The sequence below is a fragment of the Ictidomys tridecemlineatus genome, chromosome 14 (genome assembly GCF_052094955.1).
Source record: "Ictidomys tridecemlineatus isolate mIctTri1 chromosome 14, mIctTri1.hap1, whole genome shotgun sequence".
NCBI classification, from domain to species: domain Eukaryota; kingdom Metazoa; phylum Chordata; class Mammalia; order Rodentia; family Sciuridae; genus Ictidomys; species Ictidomys tridecemlineatus.
Window position 1 is genome coordinate 51102757 of NC_135490.1, and position 9132 is coordinate 51111888.

Here is a 9132-nt window from a genome sequence, read left to right on the forward strand (position 1 = left end):
GAAATTCACCCTTTTAAAGTATGCAATTCACTGATTGTTAGGATATTCACAGAATTTTGTAACCATCAACACAGTCAATTTCAGAACATTTGTATCTCTTCAAAAGGAAATCCAATACACTTTAGCTATCACCCTCTTATTCTTTCAACTTTCCCACCCCCAGCCATAAGCAGCCACTAATCAGCTTGCAGTTTCCATAGATTTCTTATGGACATTTCATATAATGAATAGACTCAGACAATATGTAGCCTTTTGTATCTGGCTTCTTTCATTTTACATAATATCTTCAGGGTTCCTCCTTGTTGTAATATGTATCAGTGTTTCTTACATTTTTATAGCTGAATAATATTCCATTGGATTGATTTACACACACACACACACACACACACACACACTTTATTTCTCCATTCATCAGTTGATAAACATTGGGTTGTTTCCATTTTGTGCATGTTCTGGAATTTATCCTGGGAATATAACTGAGGTAGTACATAAAGAACACATTATATTTATTATAACGTTATGAAAGTGAAAAACTTGAAGTTACTGGAGTCTCCAACACTAAGGAATTGTTTCAGTTATGGAGCATCTGTATGATGGGTAACTCTATGGCTCTTCAGATGGTGTTGTATAAGAATTCATGGCAGAAAAATGTTGAGAACTAATTTTCAAGTGGCAAAACAGTACATAAAGTGTGATCCCACTTTATAAAAATGTTTTATATGCATAGAAAGGAGGTTGGAATCATATGTAACAGAAAACAGAAATTCTTTCTACATGGTAGGATTATGAGGGGTTATTTTCCTTTTATGCCTTTATTTTCTAATTTTAAAAAATTCCAGTAAGTACTTATTGAACACATAGTAAGTGCCACACATTGAATGGCACATGAAAAAAGGAATGTGTGGACTTATTTATTGTGTGCACACATATATATGCATCAACTTTTGAAGATGTGATAGAATCTTACTACCAGCAGTAGGATGTTATATTGTAAGTTTAAATAGATTAAGATTTACTGATAGCATACTTAGCAGATAAGAAAGACATTGAATCACTTTTTCTGGAATGGTGCTGTATATTTCTGCCTTCTCAATGGAATGTGTAGCTATTCTTTTTCTACAGGAAGTGATTGGAAACGGAATGCAGAGTTTATTTATACCAACCTGGGGTCACACCAACAAATATAAATATAAAAATTTATAGTGCGAATGAGACTCATTTCAAAGTAATTCCTTAAATCAGAATACGAACTCAGCTTGGCCTATTCTGAGTAGTTCCAAATAGTATTATACTGTCATGCTTTTTATTTTTAATTTATATTTTTTGCAAATATATATCTTTGATTAGGACTTAGACTGTTACTAAAATTTTATTTTATCCATGATATATTTTTTAATTCTTTGATATAGAGAAGGGTCTTATTTTTTAAGTATTTCAGTGAAAAATGAGTTCATTGTGAACACATCTTTTGAAATGTATTTTCTTCATTGCAGGTCCAATTAATCATCTCGTGAAAATGGTTTCTCTATGGAAAGCTTTGTTTGCTTCCTACAAATACATGCTTATCCCCTAAGGGATGTGTTATAGTCCTTGTGGATATGTTATTTAGTATGTGGATTTGTTTTTTGTTTTACAAGAAATTTGCCTGTTTATTTTTTAATAGATTGTTTAGGATGAGGAGTCTGCGTCCTTACGCAGTAGTGTGAAGAATTCCTCCCATCATCCCCCAAGTAAGCCCAGTTGCTGTTTATGAGCAGTTCCAGTTTTTTTGTAGTATAATCTAAACCCGTTATTTCCCTGCTGTATAATAAATCAGATTCGGAACAACAAAAAAAAAGAAATTGCTCCCCCCCCCAAAAAAAATTTGCCAATTCCAGATATACACAATCTGTGTGGGAAAAATTTCAAATGTATCTGAAAGACACAAAAGTAGATTTGACCAATGGCAAGATATCCCTGTCCTTGGATACAACTCAGCACTATAGAGAGTCCAGTTTTAAGTTATGGAGATGGCCTGAAGCAACACATCTGCATATATCTTGTTTGAAAAATGGTCATACTTCACAATTTCAAACAATAACTAAATCAACAAATACACAGAATATAAACAAGCAAATAAACTTATTTCAAACACATAATTTAACTATACTGAAGTGGAAAACAAAATAACTCAAATAACTTCTGAACATTACTTTGACTCCATGCCATCTGACAATTATAAACAAATCATAATTGCCATTTCTTTTGTTTTATAACAGTGCCTCATTTAACTCTGAACCTACTTTCAATGCATTCTAGGATCGAACAAGGAAGTAAAAATATGAGATCCACGTTTCTCACTTTCAAGAGAAAGGAAGTACAAAAATAAGAAAATACAACACAACTCTATTGTGTTGCACTGGAACTAGGGTCAGTACAAACTCATAGCAAGATACAGAGAAAAAAGAGAAGAGACGCATGTACATGGAGGGTGTGTATGAACACACACACACATACACACACACACACACACACACACACATTTCCTGACTGTCTGCACTAAGACCTAGAATCAATGACATTCTAGTAAGGAATCAACAGTACACCTAGCACCCAGATCCTAACCCTCAATGCCATCATTAGTGAATAAGGAACCATAAATGGCTGGAATTATAGCTAATTCAGGGTGGAGCAGAATTACAAGGTGATTCTGGAAAATAAGGTGCCAGAAATCAAAAACACCTGAAGAATGAAGAGTTAATGTCAGGACACAGAAACCACTGCTTGAAGCTGGGCGCAATGGCACATGCCTGTAATCCCCGTGGCTTGGGAAACTGAGGCAAGAGGACTCTAAGTTCAAAGCAAGCCTCAGCAATTTAGTGAGACTCCATCTCCAAAAGGAAAAAGGTGAGGAGGGGTTGGGGATGTGGCTCACTCTAAGTGCCATAAAAAACAAACAAAAAAAAACCCCACTGCTTTAAAGGACTTTCCACTGGCCATATATGGAACAATTTGAGCATAAAAATAAATTACTGTAATAACAGATTAGATTCCACTGAATAAAACAGGAATCCATGAGTCCATGCTAATGTCAATATATTTTAAAAAAAAAGAGTGAAAAAGAAAAGCTCTTTCTTACAGAATTTCAACTAAAAAATGCAAAAGAAATAATCAAATTAGAAAAACCACTATTTCACATAGTAGTAAATGATTTAGACTAAATCATCAATGGATATGAAAATTCTAGCAGCAAAATAGTGATCTAATCTCACAGCATTTTCCAGCAAAATATTTATTAATAAGGTACAAAAGAGTAACTATTCAACAAAGAATTCTGACTGACACTATTTATTTTTATTTATTTATTTATTTTTAAAATATTTATTTTTCAGTTCTTGGCAGACACTACATCTTTGTTTGTATGTGGTGCTGAGGATCGAACCCGGGCCACATGCATGCCAGGCAAGCGCACTACCACTTGAGCCACATCCCCAGCCCACTGAAACTATTTTAAAGAAATAACAAAGTTATCATGATCATCAGGAATGAGACAAACTGGCATCATACTGCCACATAATTGCACACTGAGAAGACACAGCACCATTTTTGTAGTATTCCTGCCTGAAATGCATAACCTTAAACTAACAATGAATAAAAACAGACCAACTCAAACTGGGAGACATTCTATAAAACAACTGGATTGTACTCTCAAAAAATGTCAAGATCATGAAAGTTAAAGAAAAAACTAAGGAACTGTTACAGATTAAAGAAGCTTTGAAAGAGACAAAGTACTATTTGTGTTCTTGGATTGTACTCTGGCTTGATTTTTGATTTTTTGCTCCAGACACTATGGAAACCTAACACTCTCTAAACCATTGAGACCATGAATATGATCTTCACATTAGGCAGTGTCATTGGCAATATCCTGATTTTGTAACTGTACTATGGTAATGTAAGAGAAATGTTCTTATTCTTAGGAAACACATGGAAGTATTTAGGTGAAAAGAATCATGATGACAGCAACTTACTCTCAAGTGGTTTACGAAAAGTGTGTAGAGACAAAACTGTAATGAGAATGTACTAAAATGTTAACTAGGAAATCAGAGAATGGTATGTGTTACTATTCTTGTAACTTCTCAGTGAATCTGAGATTATTTCAAAATAAAAAAATACTTCAGACAATGTATTTATTTTACATGTTGCTTTATCAGTAAGCACAAAAATGTTTCATGCAGTAAAAAAGAAATCTAATAAATTTAAAAACATTCTTTTCATTGTACAGAAACTCTAAGTGATAAGAGAGAACAGTCAGTTTATTTGGCAGTTCCATTTGTTTTTAGTGGTACACAAAGTAACAATGTATCTTGTAATCAATGGAGTCTTATGTTCAAAAAAATACAATACAAAGTCTCATAGAAAAAAATTGCTCAAAAAGCCAAAAACAACTAGCCCTACTATATGTTCTCAGAAAAAAATACCAATTCTAAGAAAATATAATTCAGTAAAAAAACCAAAGTAACTTTCTTATCAAAATCACTATTAATACCTTGTGTTGCTAGAATAATCCCACATGGCCACATCTAGGAGGCTTCGAACCCAGGTCTTTGAGGGCTCCTTGAGAAATTTTTGCTGGTAGATCCCTACTACAAGATCCTCTACAGTGAGAAGTTCTAGATCTTGCCTGAATTCTTCCATATGTAAAGAAAAAAACAATTAGTGAAGGTGTGTATCAAAATGGAAACAGGTACTATAACACACTTCTGCAGTGACCTATTGTTTTACTTACCTAATACTCGTGCCATTCGTTTCAAACACTAATTGACTCTGGCTCTATCATCAGACTGGACAAGGGGAAAAAATTATTTGTATTGTATGCCTACCTTAAGTTGATTTTAATTAATTAATGCTGTCCTCTCAAATGGGTGAGGGGAGATATAGGGAATAAAGACTGAAGAATTTGATAACTAAATGAGAACTATTAAAAACAAGTGATATACATTAGAAAAAAACTATTGTTACTACTTACCAGTTACATTTACCTAGCAATGCTAACAAACTGAGACTTAAGATACGCAAACACATAAAACTATTAAGAAGGAAAATATTATATAATCTGCTCATGATTAATAAGTACAAAAGTTAAAACCCAATTTCTCTGACTCCTAGCCTAGAAGAATTCAGATAAAATAAATAATATAGTTTTCTCTCAGCATTACAAAAAAATGGGGGATGCTACATTAGACTTTCTGTAAAAGATAATCTTGTGTGGAATAATAGATGTTGAGAATACAGCATCCATTCTTCAGGTTAAAAAGACACTGCAGATATTTCAAAAGGAAGAGCTCAGAAAATATGTTATCTATCCAAGTGAAAATATATTCAGCTTTATAGTCTTCAAAATCTTTCCCTAATCTGAAATTTAAAAGAAAAGGAATTATATATTAATCACTCTGAAACTACTCAGAATTAATCTCACACACACAGTTAATACACAGACAAGAATCCTTTTTCTAGGTGCTTTCTGTGGATGTTCCAGTATCTAAATGGATACCTTACGAACTATTAACTGGAAATTACCTTGCAGTAGATAGGTGGCCAGTTCCCTGGGTTTGGATGAATAAATCTATACAGGTTTTGTAATACAGTTGCTTGGTCATGCCCCAATTCAAACTCTTGTGACTAGAATCACCTGAAGGAAATAAAAAGGAGGTAGAAGTTCAAACTTTGAACAATATAAATATTATGGTGTAGTCTAGAAGTAGGAGTAAGAGAAGAGAATAGTGGGTAGTTCATATTTTAAGCACTTGTTCCATGTGCTGTTATGCTTAGGTACTTAACATTTTAATTCATAGTCTTAGTCACTTTAGGAGATTGATGATATATACAAAAGTAAAGGCCACTGAGGATCCCAGAAATGGGTAGAGAAAGATAACAGTTGGTAAATGTGGGGTCAGGACCCAAACACAGGCTAAAGTGAGCAAGCCTGCAGTGTTTTCACTATTCCCGTGCTGCCTCTTGGGAATATTTTGTTAGTAGGGCTGGGGAATACTCTAGTAATGACTACTTTTTAAGAGGTTGTATGATGAAGACTTTCATTTCCAGAATAGACCAAATAATTTGAACCAACTATCCAGGAAAAGAAATAAAATTCCTTGGGAATATTAAGAGCATATGACAAGAGTAAAGAATTACTAAGTCAAGGTACACAAGAATACATAAATCCAGAGAAGCAAGGCTAATTTTGGAAAAGTTTTCCCCTGGGTTATTTTACCAGTTGGAAAAAAGAAAGCAGATGGCTGAGCAGTGTGCTTTTGCAGTTTTGGGGTTTCAACTTCTAGAAGCAGAGTTTCTAGAAGCCCAGCTAACAATAAAAAAGACAAGAATGAGAATCAAAATAAAGTTGATAAAGATTCAAAAGTATTTCAGATAAATAATTATGCTTATGTTTGACAAGTTCAAATTATGAATTTCAATGTAAAATTAAGAACTATAAGAAGAGAATGCAGGGGGCTGGGATTATGGCTCAGTGGAAGAGTGCTTGCCTTGCACACATGAGGCACTGAGTGTGATCCTCAGCACCACATAAAGTAAATAAATAAGCAAAATAAAGGTCATAGTTGCATCTCTGGGATAAAACCAGCTTGGTTATGATGTACAGTCTTCTTACTTTGTCGTTGAAAATTATTTGCTAATATTTTATTAAGGATTTTTGCATCTAAGTTATCAATGATATTCATATGTAGTTTTCTTTCCTTGATGTGTCCTTATCTGGTTTTAGTATGAGTGTGAAACTAGCTTGATGGAATGAATTTAAGTGTTCTGTCCCTTTCTGCCTCATGGAATTATTTGAGGTTCATTGGTATTCATTTTTCTTTAAAATTTTTGTAGAATTCAGCTAAGAATCCATCTGGTCTTGGACCTTTTTTTTTTTGGAAGTCTTTTACTACAATTTCTCTCTCATTGCTAGTTATTGGTCTTTTGGGTTTTCTGTCTTCTTGATTCAGTTTTGGCAGGTTGTATATATCTATATATATCCTATTCTTCTAGGCTACCCAGTTTATTGGAGAATAAATAGTTTCTAATGTTCCTCAAGATTTCTGTGATGTCTCTGTGATTTCTCCTTTTTTATCTCTAATTTTATTAATTTGAATCGTTTTTCTTTTGGTTGATTTTGCTAGGGGATGATCAGTCCCGCCGCCTCGTCCCTGCCACCGCCTCGTCCTACTGAGGTCGGCTTTGGGGGAAGCTAGGGCTGTGGTAGCGGTGGCGGCAGCTTCATTCCTGCCGGGAAGTAGGGCAGTGGGGATGGTGTCCATGTGAACTTCAGCCGGGGCAGTGACGAAGGCAGCTTCATTCCTGCTGCAAGGTAAGGCGTAGGGGCTGAGGTCCGCATGGGGGGCAGTAGGGCCAGCGGCAGCTTCCTTCAGGCGGCAAGGTAGGGCGGCGGGGCTGGGGTCCTGGGGCGTGGGCAGTTAGGGCGGCGGCGGCAGCAGTTACGTTTCCGCTGGGAAGTAGGGCAGCGGGGATGGTGTCCCCGTGGGCTTCGGCTGGGGCTGTGGCGGCGGCAGCTTCATTCCCGCTGTGAGGTAAGGCGGTGGGGCTGGGGTCCACGTAGGGGGCAGTAGGGGCGGTGGCAGCTTCCTTCAGGTGGCAAGGTAGGGCAGCGGGGCTGGGGTCCTGGGGGGTGGGCAGTTAGGGCGGTGGTGGCAGCGGCAGCAGCAACTACATTCATGCCAGGCATCCACGTCACCGGTGTCCCGAGCTGCGGGGCCTTTTGGCTGCTCCTATTACTTGGCGGCTGGGGCGGCCTTCCCCACAAAGGGCTGCGGAGCTGCGTGGACGCCGGCAGCAGCAGCGACAGCAGCAGCGGCTAGCCCATGAGGGCACAGACATTTGTTGCAGTTCTTGGGTCTTTGTTGTTTTTCCTTGGGCTTTTACCCTTCTTTTCGTTAATTTTGTATAAAATGTCCCCCGTGATGTAAATATTGAGCAAGGAACCTTGGTGATGTGGGGAGCTTTGCCGAAAGTGCAGTTTGGATTCTGCTTTTCCCATGGTGGCGGCTGGATGACTCTTCATTGCTGGCCCTGGAAAAGGCTAGGGCAGCTTGTTAGTTGAGTTTTAAATTTCCCAGTGTTGTTTTTAAAGGTTCTACGTGCATAGAAGAGGGATGTTCACCTTAAATAAGCATATGAGCGGTTAACAGGGAATGTTTTCCTCTGGGAAAGGGAATTTGGTAGCTCTGACCCATGTCAGTCTGTGAATATTTAGACCTGTAGTGACTTTTTAACATTTTTCATAAAAACCTGTTATTTACAGTGTGTCATATGTTGTTAATACTCCTTGCCTTAACTTCCCTGGCAAATGTTTTTCATGCCTTCTGAGAAAGTAGACAATTGATAGATTATCCAAGGAATGGAAAAAAATGTGAGTGGGTGATTTCGGACAATCCCTGAGAGCTGGCATTGTAAGACTCATCCTATCCCCAGTAACATTTTCATACAATAAATGTTAACACTTTTGAAGCCTTTTTATAAAGATACAATTTGGGAATGATATTAAGATAAGGAAAAGCTGTTGATTGATTTCTTAGATTAACATTTCTTCCCTTTTCTCTTTAAAAACGTTTTCCAAGTGACAACTTCATGAAGATGGCCAGTGATAAGCAAATGTCCGATGATGATGACAGCCCCAGCACCAGCAGTGGCAGTTCAGATGTGAACCAGCAAGACCCTGCTGCTCCAGAGCCTGAAGATCATGAAGAAACAACCTTCTGCCACCCATTGGAAGAAGAGCACCAAACTCTCTAGGAAAACCACTGGTAAGTTATCCACTAGTGCTAAAAGGTAACATTGTCAGGTTGTCTTCCAAGCAATTAAATGCTTTTATTTTTACATCAAGAACAATACTGCAGAAATACTTCATGACCAATTTTATTTGTACTTGAATGAATTGTCATCCTTTAGGGAGCATGAAAACATCCTCACTAAAATTATGCTTCTAAGCAAACTTATTCTGTACTTTGGTAATTTCAGCAAGAGTCCTAGAGACTGAATTCTCATCCTGACAGTTTAAGGAGTTGGCAAGGAAAATCTGTGAAACTGAATTAGATGGTACATTGGGGATGTTTCTTTTGTGAGTTATACTCCTGAGTG